We start from the raw sequence: 14,248 nt of genomic DNA, 5'->3' as shown, positions 1-14,248 counted from the left end.
TCCTCACGTGTTACGTCTCATGTGTCAGTATCGTGGTGCCATTTTACATGAGGACAATGTCCACCGACCGAGCGAGGCGGCGCAGTGGTCAGCACACTGGACGACGGAGGACGACGGTCCGGCCATCCTGATTTAGGTTTTCCGTGATGTCCCAAAACTGCTTCAGGCAAATGCTGGAGTAGTTCCTTTGAAAGGGAACGGCTGACTGCCTTCCCCATCTTTCCCTAATCCGATGAGGCAGTTGACCCCGCTCCTCGCTGTTTGGTCTCTTCCACCATATCATCCCAACTCAATGTTCGTCCACACATGGGACATATTTGTATGACCCGTCTGCATGATGAGATAATCTCACGTCCAGCTGGTTCCCCTGATCTGTCCCCGATAGAACGTCTGTGGGATCAGCTCTGACGTCAACTCTGTCACAGCGACAATACGTGGGTCATTAAGGACTACCTACAACAGTTGTTGACCAGCTTACCTCAGAAGAGGATGTAATGTCTTTATCAGACCCTTCCCAGCCGAATTAGTGCAAGCATCCAGCCCAGAGGAGCCTGCAAAGTCATCAGTGTGACTGAGCTCATACTGCCAAGTTCTTTCTAAGTTTGACCCACATTTGTAATCATTACAATAACATCATATACGCTCCCAACCTGTGAGGCTTCATTTCTCCTCCTCCTCCCCTTATGGGTACTTTTCTTTTCGTCGGACAGTGTATTTACTATGGGACAACAAAGCAACGGGCACTGATGACATCCCTGCAGAACTGATAAGGAATGCAGGTGACAGCATGAAAACTTATTAGGCCCATCTATAACACACGACAGACACCTACAGACCTCCAAAAATGCATCATTGTTCCTATAACAAGAAGGCAGCAGCTACAAAATGTGAACAGTACAGATCTTTAAGCTTAATATCACATGCACCAAAATGTTCATAAAAATAATTCTGAAGAGAATTGAAGAGATATGCTGAGTGAAGATCAGTTTGGTTTATGAAGGGAATTGTTGTAAGTATATTTTAATTTTATTTTATCTGCCTATTTAAATACTTTAAATTAGATCTAAAAAAATATTTTTAAAATTTTTCTTAGAAATTTTCGGAAAATTTTAAAATTTTAATTTTTTAAAGATTCCCATAGTATTTTGATCATATATATTACATAGCACCCTTTCCGTCTTATGTAGTTTATCTGAGGATGCTCTTTTAATGCAGTGAAACCACTACCTTGCGGTTCATTTTACTTCCATTCATTTAGAAGTTTAACGGCTGTGGATGTCCGCAATACAAAGTTCTTTGTTCCACATAGCAACCCATGTCCGCATCCCTTAGCGTTCGGTACTAAGCTCCATGTAACAGCGCCGCGTGGCGCCGGGGAGGCAGGCAAACAGCCAATCATCCAAGTTGAAATGGTAGCACATATTCCGGCGGGGGGCAACACCGCGGAGTTTCTTGCAGCATTTGCTGGGATTTCAACGCGTGGCGCTTGGCAGTGCAAATGCCTATCTGATAGGAGGTCGCACAGAGGACGACACTTGTGGCCACTGCAGAGTATGGTTTGCCCTGCGTCAGTGTGTCGACAAATGGGGACACTCTTGCGGCTGATACTGTGCGGAGCGGACGTGAAATGGAGCGCTTTTCTGGTAGGAAAGGGCAGACAGGCACAATGCTTACGTGGCGGTGGATGGAAATGTTCTCGCTGCTCAACGGTTGTAGATTCTGCGGTTTCCATTCTGCGGTTTCCGAATCATCGAGTGCCTCATCCACGCACGTTCACCGCCGTCCATAGGTCCCTAAGAGAGAGAGGTGCACTTGAGGTGAGTTGCCCACCGACAAGGCACCGTAATGGCGCATGAGAATTTAAGTCCTTCATTGAAACCCGATGCATTCATTTTGTGATACAGGTGCGAAGTCCAGACGGACGCGACAGTCAACGCACAGTACATACACCAGAGTTTGAAGAAGAGGCGTTAACACTGCTGTAAAAAACATCATCAACAAGCTCTCGGAGTGTTGTTCGAGAAATGGGTGTAAGCCATTCCACGGTCTAGCGTGTGTGGAATGAGCGTGATTTGGGCCCTTATAACCTTCAGAAAGTTAAAGCCACAGGCCCAAGGAGTTTCCACGTCGCCTGAACTTCTGCCAGATGTTTTCTCAGAAATGTGCCATTCAGCCCGAATTCCCACACTTCGCACCTCTTACAGATGAGGTATCCTTTAGAAGGGAAGATGGATTCAACCGTCACAATCAGTACCCGTGGGCACGCGAAAATCCACCGCCGCCTTTGTTCATGGTCACCAAGAGAGCTTCGCCATCATCCTAGGTAGGCGATAATCTGATTGGTCCATACATGTTCCCCCGACAACTGAACGCAAGAAAATACTTAATCTTCTTATGGGAAATACTGCCAGAGTTACTAGAAAATGTCCCACTCAACGTGTAACATCACATGTGATTCCAAGATGATGGTTCATCTGTGCACTTCGCTTATGCGGTACAGTATAGGGGTTGCTGGGCTGGTGGCATGGCCTGCACGTTCCCCCACCTTAATGCCCCTTCAGTTTTGCTTCTGGGGACACCTGAAATCTGTTGTTTTCGAAACACCTGTGGAGACGGTTGAAGAGATGATAACGCGAATTATGGCAACCTCTGATGCAATCCTCTCTTTGCCAGGGATGTTTGAAAGGGTGCGCCAGTCACTCATGCTCATTGCACCGTGTGCATTCGAGCAGGAGGGTATAATTTCGAGCAGTTTTTGTTACTATTGTAAATAAAGATCATGAAACGTCAACATCGCCTGTCTTCTACCTCGATGTCACAAATAAATTGGAACGTTGTCCTGCAGACGTGCCACCCTTTCGACTCTGAAGGCGAGTTGTATGCCTACTTTCGCGGCGTCAAACGTGCTGTTATATGACGCCTAGCGCCGAACGCTAAGAATGAGGACGTGCTTCCTATGCGAAATCTGCTTGTTATACGACCCCCTCTGCCAGCTCTTTTGTGAGAAGAGTGAGGGTGAGAAACCCCGTTGCTGTCACTTATCGTAAAAAAAGAAAAAGCGTAATGTTTAACGTCCCACCGGTGATGAGGTCATTGGTGACGGAGCGCAAACTGAGATTGTGGACAAAAAGGCAAGATGATTGGCAGTGTCCTTTTCAAGAGAACCCTCCTCTTACGTGTTTGTATCTGGAGAGAGGTTACCAGGTGTCTCCACAACCGTCTAGAAAAAATGAATTGGTTGCTCGAAAATATACAATTTAGTGTGGCTATCAAATTTCTGAGCATTAATAAAAACATCCAGACAGGTAGCTATGCGTTTGAAATATAACAACAGAGCACATTAGAGAATAAAGATACTACAAGTTATTTTGACCAAAATCCACATCCTAACACACTGATATGTGTTGAACCACATCAAAAAAGTTTGGGTATACCGACGATTGGGCACCCGTAACGAGGTATCGAGATATTGAATTTACTGACTTCATACTGACCAATGATTTATCAACGATTGGTGGATATTTCTGTAAATGGAGGTTGCACCAAATGCCGCTAAGGCAGAAGTCGGAACATTTCATTTAAGCAACAAGGTGACCAACAAAGAACACACATAGTCCACCTAGAAGGAAGGTTACTCAGACATAACAGAAACCCAAAATATCTAGGGATTACGCTTGATAAAGTGCTGAGTTACGTACAACATCTATCAAATAATGGCTGGTTCAAATGGTTCAAATGGCTCTGAGCACTATGGGACTTAATATCTGAGGTTATCAGTCCCCTAGAACTTAGAACTACTTTAACCTAACTAACCTAAGGACATCACACACATCCATACCCGAGGCAGGATTCTAACCTGCGACCGTAGCGGTTACGCGGTTCCAGACTGCAGCGCCTAGAACCGCTCGGCCGCACCGGCCGGCAAATAACGGCCTCCACAAACTCTGTAGCGCATCAAGGGGATCAACTTGATCAACACTCCATACATAAGGTCTGGAAATGGTTTACTCTCTAGCGGAATATTACTCCCCAGTCTGCATGAACAGTGCTAACGCAAAACTTATTGATACATAGCTCAACCACACCATCCGTCTTATAACTGGGACCATCAGCACCACACCTACTTTCTGGCTACCCTTTCTTAGCCATATACTACCTCCTTTCCTAGTGGAAAAGTGCACCTGTACATGAGTACAAAAGTCTGTAAAAAAATCCTAAACGCCCTGTTCACGCAGACACTGCATGCATCAGCAAAAGTAGGCTTCCCTCTCATCACCCACCTCTACAAACCGCGAGAATGTTTGCTGTAAGCGGCTTTAATACTGATAATTACTGGAGAGACATATGGCAGGTTAACGCTACGACGGAAGAACTTAAGATGCCATACATACCGACCAAGCCGCCTGGCTTTGATATCCACATAGATCTGGTCGGTTCTTAAACGAATAAGAACCTGCACTGGAACCTGTGCTGACTCCTTGCACAAGTAGAAGAAAATAACAAGTTGTGACTGTGGCGCAGAAAAGCAGACTGTTGACCATGTAATTCAAGAATGTCTCCTGAGAGCTTTCGCTAACCATCCAACAGAGCCCCTGATAAAATTAAAACAATTGCAGTCCTCGGTCGCGAAAAATGAAGACTTTTTGACCTAGGTTTCGGCCACTTCTAAGAGTGCCTTCATCAGAAATAAAACATTTAAAACTGGCATGTCACGTATAAAATAAATATGAAGCGATAACGCTTTAGTCACAAAATATTAAAATAGAAAACATAGAGGCAGGCCACAAAGGGCTGCACCACATGTCGAGCTACCGCAGCTCGTCATGTGGTGCAGCCCTTAGTAGCCTGCCTCTATGTTTTCTGTTTTAATATTTTGTTTTAATTTTACCTTGTAACGGTAGCTGACAACGCAGCCACGTTTAAAGCTTTAAAAGCTCCTGATTATGACGTTTGGATCAATAGACTATATTCGTGGCCTGGATATTAGTTTGTAGATTGAGATATTTTAGCGACGTAGCGATGCGCTAAATAAATAAATCAATTTGTAAAAAGCCATAGATATCAAATACCACACGCAGAAGAAAGAGGACAGATGTTTCCGCAATTGGAGATATTACAAATTAAGAAAATATTGGGAGGGACGCCCATAACTGTTACTGAATAACTAAACGAATATTGCTTTCCCACAGCTTACGGACATTGCAATTATTGTTAAAAGAAAACATGGTTCTTGACGTAATGTGGTGATTTTCAATAAAGGAACACAAGGCGATTTATAGTCATTGGTATGTATTCCCTACTTTACGTATATGGACCATAGACCAACAGACATCAACACTGACCTAAAAATTCTCAAATGCAACAACAGCCTCCCACAGAAATAATAATTGAAGAAGACTACCAAATACAGACAACGATGGTGTAAGGAAAGGAAATAATAAACGAGTGCGCAACTCTGTGCAGTGGAACACTGTTCTCTGCCATCGAAGAACAGTAACACATTCCAGACCTATAAACACTCGAACATAAAAACAATCTCTCTCTTTCTCCATACATTCACTCTCACCACGTACTCTTACTGTTTTATTTTCTCTCTCTCTCTCTCTCTCTCTCTCTCTCTCTCTCACACACACACACACACACACACACACACAGAGAGAGAGAGAGAGAGAGAGAGAGATTGTCTCACATGAGTACAGTAATATAAACCACAACAGCTAAACTTTCGAGGTGATAGATTGTAGAAGAAAAAGTAAAGTGCAAAAACTTACAGAGACCACTGCATGTGTTAACAAAATATGAAAGTTTTTCTATTTCGGTTTGTAAATATTTTACTTAAAAACTGAAATTGTACACGCACATACAATAAAACGCAATTTATCAAGTTATTTGATAGAAAGCAAATAAAAAACACGCTGAAGATATTGTAACTTCAGCGAAATATATCAGGGTAAAAAATTTTGTTTGTAGAGCGTTCCCGAAAACTAATTTACTTGTAAGCAAACAAGGACACAAGAGTAAGCTTCAACCTCAAGAAGCAGATTCTGGATACCTCAAAATAAAATATGGCAACATTATACATGTTAAACACTTCAAATACTTAGGTGAAATTATGAGGAACACTTAAAATAAGAGTAGCCAACAAAGCGCGCACGGAAAAAATGTGTGAAGCCTACACAAACACTTGGAATATAGCAATAAGACTCTTCCCACCAAAGCCAAACTTTTCCACTACCTGACAATCGTCCTTCTGGAAGCTATCAATGTCAGTAATTTCCAGAAGATGAAACGACAGAGATAAGAGAGAATATTAAGATCCAAAGTGAAGGACAGTTCTGGATGTGAGAAAGTACAGAAGAACTCTACTCGCTGACCGAACGAACCACATTCTTCTTCTTCCACTACTTCTACTTCCTTGCCTTTTCCCGTTTATGTAGGGAGTCGGCTTTGTTATACGTGTGTTGGCAATGTTAGTTACAGTTGGTGGCCGAATGCCTTTCCAGGCGAGATCGCTCCCTACGGGACGGAATTTGTGTCCCACATCCGTATGTGCCTAGAGTAAAACACGTGTTGAAGTTTGAGAACGTTTCGAAAACATTTGCGTAGCCTGTATCTGAGACGGCACATGGGACTCGCCCAGGATTTACGTAGTGGAATGTGGGAAAGTGAGTAAAAACCACATCCAGCTGGTCGGTTCACCAACCTGCCTCATTAATCCGTGAGGCGGATTCGATCTGGGACAGCTACACCTCCCCATATGCCGAAAGCGGCGTATTAACGCGTTTCTCTCTCTCTCTTTTTTTTATTTTTCGAAATAGTCCGTTGCGTTTGGTGGTCTGGGCGGACGTCACAAGACATCCGTTCAAGTTAATCGTTAATTCCTTCACTCAGTTTTTTTTATTACAGGGAGCAAGCAGCCCTCTGACCGAACATGCTGAACTACCGTGCCGGCACGCTCGGCTAACCGGGGAGCTCCCTGGCCCAATTTCACTGCTGGCCATGGAAACTGCAACACCAGGAAATCTGGTAACAAAATGTTACTTATTGTGCACATACAATGCAACAGGAAGAATACATAATTAAACTTGTAGGTGATTTGGGGCTAGACAATGTGCGAAATCTAGTGCACAGTGCTGCCGCCTTTAGCAGCATCAGCGGCTCTAGTCTGTCTGGGCATCGAATTGAATGACAGAGTTGAGAACTTTATTCATTGCTGATTCAACTTTACGGTACAGTTCATCAAGCGTAGTGGCCAGCTGTTGACTGTGTGCCAGTCTCCTACCCACTCATGACCGAATGTTTTCAATGAGATCTGGAAAAAGTGTCGGCCAGGGCAGCAGCCTAACGCTCTCTGTATCAAGGTAGGTAAGGACAGCACAGGCAACATGCTGCAGTGGCGGCTAGTGCAAAATATTATCAGTGTACTACAATGTGGTGACCTTTAGTCATTTGACTTATGAAGTTATTAACCGTCTCTAAATTGAATACATTAATTTTGATTATATAAACTGAATATACTAATTTTACCTATATACGTACATTGAACTGTTTAAATATATTTTAATTTAATAATTAATCATTTAACATTGCGAGGAATATAATAAAACGAAAACACAATACTAGCGGCGGGAATCGAACCTGAACCAACAAACTGGCCGTCGATAAACTTGACCACTTTTTCTTCCTCATTTCATGCGTCATTGTTCTCGGCATTTGGTCTGGGCAGACGTCACATGACACCCCTTCAAGTTCATTGTTGAATGCTTCTCTCAGTTCTTTTTGTATTACAACGAGATACAGGCCATCTGATGGAACACGCTCAGACACCGTTCCCGCATGGAATTCACACATGAAGTGTTGCTCGAAAATCCCTCATACTCTATGCATAAATGTTTACAGAACTGAAGCGCTATTGACGTGTGTATACGTGATGACCGGCCAACCCTCTACGTAACTGCTGCGGACGAGTGAGTAAAAAAGTTTCGAATATTTATCATATAAGATACGTGCCTCTTTGTGTGCTATACGAATATAGCTATTAGCGCGTCGTGGGCTACACTGATTTTTCATCACCATCACTCTCATAGGTAGTTGTTTCGTATTCCCACAGCGATGATTTCCAGACAGTGAGTGGTATGTGTACCAAATGTGGATGAAATCGGTCCGGTAGGTTACGAAGAGGTATAGAACATACATGTATACATACAGACGTACATTTTTGTAACATGTATGGTTTATACCATCGCCGGCCGGAGTGGCCGAGCGGTTCTAGGCGCTACAGTCTGGAACCGCGCAACCGCTACGGTCGCAGGTTCGAATCCTGCCTCGGGCGTGGATGTGTGTGATGACCTTAGGTTATTTAGGTTTAAGTAGTTCTAAGTTCTAGGGGACTGATGACCTCAGAAGTTAAGTCCCATAGTGCTCAGAGCCATTTGACCATTTTGATTATACCATTTCGGGATCCGTCCAACACATAGGAAGAGGATCATAGCTGACTAATAGTTCTACATGCTCTTTAAAGAGTCAAATAACAAAAGAGAAATAGCAAACAATGGGCAAAATATGTTTCATTGACATGCATTTTCCAACGTCTTGTAGATAAAAGTTCCTCGGGTGCGTTAGTAATGCTTGTGGACGATTCAAATGATTCAAATGGCTCTGAGCTCTAAGGGACTTAACATCTGAGGTCATCAGTCTCCTAAACTTAGAACTACTTAAACCTAACTAACCTGAGGACATCACACACATCCATGCCCGAGGCAGGATTCGAACCTGCGACCGTAGCAGCAGCTCGGTTCCGGACTGAAGTGCCTAGAACCGCTCGGCCACAGCTCCTGGCAGTTGTGGATGAGTCGTACAGAAATAGTAAGGTATAGTTTCTGTCCTTTTCGCATCACAATGCGTAAAGATGTTTCATGTCGTTTCGATGCAATGTATTATTGTGCCTGTGTTGGTTCTAATATTACGTAAATGAAAGTATAGGATAAAATCCGATACTAATAGATAGCCTACTCATCTTGAAAAACGTGAAGGCCGCCGCCGTACCTAATGTTCGCATCGAACTGTCGGTCAACCCTGTACCCATACTATGAGACACTGCAGACAAGCTGGGTGTTTAACACATGACGTTCGCGCGCAGTCTGCTGATCAGTCACATTACGTCACCTCCTCTTATCTGTTGGGTGACACATTTTGGGCAACTAAGAGTCTTCCAATATCCAAATCGAGCAACCTACTTCTTGCCGACACGACGACATATGACTTAGTCCGACTGAAGGGTCGGATTGGCGAAGACTTTATTCGTTATTTCAAAATAATCCCACCGCACTGCCCTTAAGTAATTTAGGAAAACTGAATAAAAATTACATTTGTTATGGTCGAAGGGGAAGTTGAATGTTGTCCTTTCGTTTGCGAGTCCATAGCTTTAATCGTTCTGCCTCAACGCTTACGTTAATATATGCTTTTGAAGCGAACTTTTACGTGCTTAAAACAAGAGAGTACAAACAAGTTTACTGTTACAGAACTAACCTCACCGTGGACTGGTTATTCGCCGTACACGCCGTCTTATTGTAATCGTATTTCGTCACCCGTGAGAATTTTAAACCAGTTGCGATTCTCTCTTGAGTTAATACTAAATGACTTGAGGAAATACGTTATATTCCTTAAAAGGACTTTTCGAGCTTATGTGGTAGTGTAAATGGCAGTTCAGTTTTTCATAGACAGATGTAGTGTAACTGTGCAACCCAGTTGTCAGTCGTAATGTGGATCGGTGCTAATCAATAACTTTTATTTTTTTTTCTTTTATTCTTAAGATCATGAATTACTCTCTCTTGCGTTTCAGATCTACTGCAAGTCCGATGTTTTAGACCGCCCTGCCCAGTCTCTATCTTCCTCTGTCTCTCTTGCAGCTTGCCTCCGCCTCTGTCTCTCTCTATTATTTCGTATTCGCCGTGAAATATCGCTTCCTTTCGACTACCTTTTAACTTCTGGCCACCCATCCCTGATGCCAAAGGGTCTAGCACGGTACGAACACATCTAAGTTGGAGGATGCCATTGTGAACCCTATGACTTATAATCGTCCCACGACAACCTCAATCTTCCATCTTACCCGTATCCTACTCGCGGCGTCGTACACAGGAGTTATCTAGTGGAGCGGGGAACACTAGGGTAGATGTTCAAAATTCAGTATACCCACATTTTTCCTTCCTCCCACATGACAAGGCAGTATCGGATGAAGTACGTTCAACTAAGAAATGAAAAAGCTGAGTCTCAATATGATTCGTCAACGCTAAAAACAATAAGTAGGTATTTTAACCATGTATCTAATTACAACTTAAACAAACAAATAAATTTAGTACATGCTGGAAAGTATCGGAGCAGTATGCCTCACCTTCTTTCGTTCTGTGATACTTTATTATGCAAACTAACCACATTTTAATATGCAACTTGAAACATTGCAATAAATAATTACGGTGCCAGACAGAAGATTACGATCTCTGTAGAAAAACAGTAGATACGTTAAAGTTGATCTTATTTTCTGACATTTTGGTAACTTTTCTTTTTAACGTTGGATAAAGTTTGGAGAGATTGGATTATCTACGTTCATTAACGGATAATAACAACCATTCAAGTGAAGAAATCTGTGTACAAAATTATTGTCGTTCTATGGTACCTTTCACTACAGAGAAGGCCAAGGGAAGGAGTTTAGTGATTCTTCGAGGCTTTATGTAAAAGGAGGTAAGCGAAAGCGGATTAATTCCTGACTGGCTTGGACTGTGTCAAAATGGCCACTTGCTCGGTACATAAAAATTAAGAAAGTAGTTCTCACTCTTTTCCTGACTTCACATTCTAAAGGTAAAAGGAACAATAGTTTTCTCCAGGTCAGCGTATCGCAGAAGCTCTCTGCCTCCTGCACACTGATCTAAAGCGAGATAGCTTCTTTTTGTTTCTAGCTCGTAAAGCTAACCATAACCATGCGATATGGCACCAGCAAGTATCCAGTTCGTACCTCTCTCGCTAATGTAAATCCCTTTTGTGTGCTGCGGCTAACGATTCCATTGAGAATTGTCGTCAAATTGCGGGCACATCTGATGTTCAAAATTATTAAATTATTTTTCTCTCAAGAAGCAGTCAACAATTTTTCTTTCCCCATCAGTAAACGCAAGCTACACAGAAGAAGATTTTCGGACTTAGGCATTTTGGTATGTAAATTAATTAGACTTCAGTCATATCCAGTCGAATTCGGGGATACTGTGGAAACGGATATTTATTTCCAGTCGCAATACAACAGTGACGGCGTAGGTCATTTATTTCTTTCTCTTCATCTCAGCACTTATAGACATTCTATTACATGTTTACTGGGTACGGTCTAAGGCGATCTCTGTGAGATATGTGATCCACAGAGGAAAGAGGACATTTCAACAGAAGAACTGCCCCAACCCCCCACTGGTTTCGCAGGCAGGGAAAGCGCCGGCCTCAGGTGCTGGACTGAGGAAAGGAGGATGAACGCTGGGGACGCTTGGCAGCCGCGGGTGTCCTGCCCACTTCCTGGAGAGCCGTTGTTGGCCAGGCGCCCTCGGCTAATGTTTTCCTGCTATGAAAATCCGCAAGTTGTTTCTCTGGTGACAGGAGGATTCGCAAACAACACAATCAGTTTTTAGAAGCATTATTAAGAGAAAACTTTCTGGATGAGATATGGAAGCTCTCTAAAAGAAATGGACAGGCCGAGGAATGATGGTCACACATTTAGACCTGGCGTCTAACGTCTAGCCCAACATTCTTTTTTATTTCTTTCTGTCTCTCTTTTTAGGTTTCCGTGCTAGAAATCAGCGTGACATAAGCCAAAAAATAAGATATTTCTGTTGGCTGGAGTATCGTGACACAAAAATGGTAGAAACAAGTATCTGGAAAAGGGTGAGAGATTGTATGGCACTCTCACTTTTGATACAATGTCACTCTGCTTAATATTCATAGAGAAAGTGATCTTTATTACTTGGCTGCTACATTTGATATGATCTGACTTCACTCATATGACGAAATGGTTTGCTGTAGTTAACGCTCTTGGTTGTGTGCTCTAGTGAAGGCATAGGGATAGGCTTTACCTGTGTTGTTCAAAGGATGAGGGTGCCGGGTTAATTGACAACAGTAAAAGTGTATGGTGGCTGAGAACCAAGAGGAGCCTTTTTCCTGTTTAACCTGAGTGAAAACGTTTGCCGACAGCCAAGTCCCCCAGTCTCATAGTGCAGACACACCGGGTGGCACTGGTCGGTTGGTGGCCCCGTCCAGGTAGGCTGAGTAGGGCTGAGGAGTCACTGCAGCGTTGACCAGCGCATTGTAAGATCTGGTAGCTGGCAATAAGGCAGAGTATGGGACCATCTTAGGTAGAAGGCGGATGATATGGCTAAGAGCTTTTGCGAATTCCGTGGGACAGGGCAATGGCGCCCAGGCATCCAGACTCTGCTACAAAACATATTTGTGAAGGCACGAGGCTTTTAGCGAGTTTATGGCCGTTCTTAAAGTTCGAAATGGACGCAACAGGGGAGATGGCGATCTTTTTATGAAGGGCTGTGGTGCCATCCAAGTCATGCTTTTAGCAAAGACATGGCATAAATGCGTAGGAAAGTGGGTGCAAAGCTGCATCTTTTTTCCCTTTTCTCCCATTTAATTTTTAAAGTTGCTAGTTGGTCAAATCTGTGTATGCAGAGCAGCTTCGAATGCCGAGCTCCAGCTAGTGATTGACTTGTGCTAAAGTGGGTGTTGTCTAAGCTTGCAAATGTGCTATGCTACCGAGCTGCAGAGGGAAGCTGTAGAGAAAGAGAAGATCGCTCTTGTACTGGCACTTCTCTAGTAAAGAACGGCAGCTCTTTACTTAGACAGTGAGACTTACGTCGTTTGCTAGTGTGCAAGTTAGAGCCTGTGCCAGTCACCAGCGGGGCCGTCAGAGGTACTGATTCTTGCATCAAGTTCGCAACGAGTTATGTGTGGATGTACTCATTTGTTTTGAGTCGTCCGTCTGAACGTTTGACATATTCCATCACGCATAGTCATGTCACGGAGTCAAATTGGTTTGGCAGACAAGCAAATGGGTCCATCTGAACACTGGAATCCACTGGGGTTTCAGAGGCTCACAGCCAAGTATCTGCTTTCCAAATCAGCCGAACGCGAGACGATGTACTTGCATATTTCCGGGCACGCGCCGTTAATAACAGATTGCCACCGTCCGTGACTGCATTCTGCGAACTCGTTGTGCTGTGCGTCCCTCACCTGTGCTGGGGTAAAGTAATCGCTACTATGGCGTACGGCTCCAATATATGCTTCTCAGCACCCTGCTCTTAGGAACCATATTTTTCTTTATTTTGAATAGTAGAATATAGATGCTTGATAGTAGCGTAGTTTTTGGGCCATGCCACAGATTCACATTTGTGAAGTCAGATAAAGTGATTAGTTCTGGTTAGTGTGGTAGATTGATCCCCAGATGATCGCTTTGTTTACCATAGACCGCATATTACTGGAAGCGATTGTCAAAAAAAATGTTTGTGTGTCTTTCTTCAGCCATCACTTCGCATGTGATATTACGAAAGAGTAAATCAGTTGTTATTTAGACCACAACTCTTCCCACTGTTCTGATTTACATTACCTTCGCCATTTTATTAAAATTCTTGGTTGCAATTGAAAGAGCCCGGAAGTTTGCAAGGGGTTGCAGACATGATTGGGAGGGCCGCAGTTCTCCAACTTTGGTGGGGGTGGAGGGATATCTGCTTAATTTTTCGATTGGCGGGACGAAAATGTTACTTTTGTAATTGGTGTTTGCTGGTTGAGGTGCGGGAAACGTCTGCAGAGTTAATGCGCCCTGCGCTTTCTCGACTCTTCGAATTCAGCTCTGAGGGCCTTCAGGCTCCCCTTGCAGACAGCTCTCGTCGGCTTCTGTTTGCAACTGCGTCACTCCGCGTTTTACACTCGGAAGAGAGACTTTGGGTTCCACACGTAGCTGGGACAACCTTCGATCGGGACACCTCTGGCGAAGGCTTCGAGCAGACGACTTCTGGTTCAGACCTCACCAGGAGACAATGTAGCAGAGGCGCACTTAGTGAGCCATTGGAAACACCAGAAGCTGGCACAGTCACATTCCACCGATGGGAACACTTACAGACAGCACTGGCTGTTTGGTTTGTGATGAGTTAAAATTTTTTTAATAATTTCAGAGTCAGGTTCCAAGGGCCACTGCAGCTGGCACAGTTGCACTACAACT

This window comes from Schistocerca nitens, chromosome 2 (assembly GCF_023898315.1).
Source record: "Schistocerca nitens isolate TAMUIC-IGC-003100 chromosome 2, iqSchNite1.1, whole genome shotgun sequence".
Taxonomy (NCBI): Eukaryota; Metazoa; Arthropoda; class Insecta; order Orthoptera; family Acrididae; genus Schistocerca; species Schistocerca nitens.
This window is presented reverse-complemented; position numbering follows the sequence as displayed.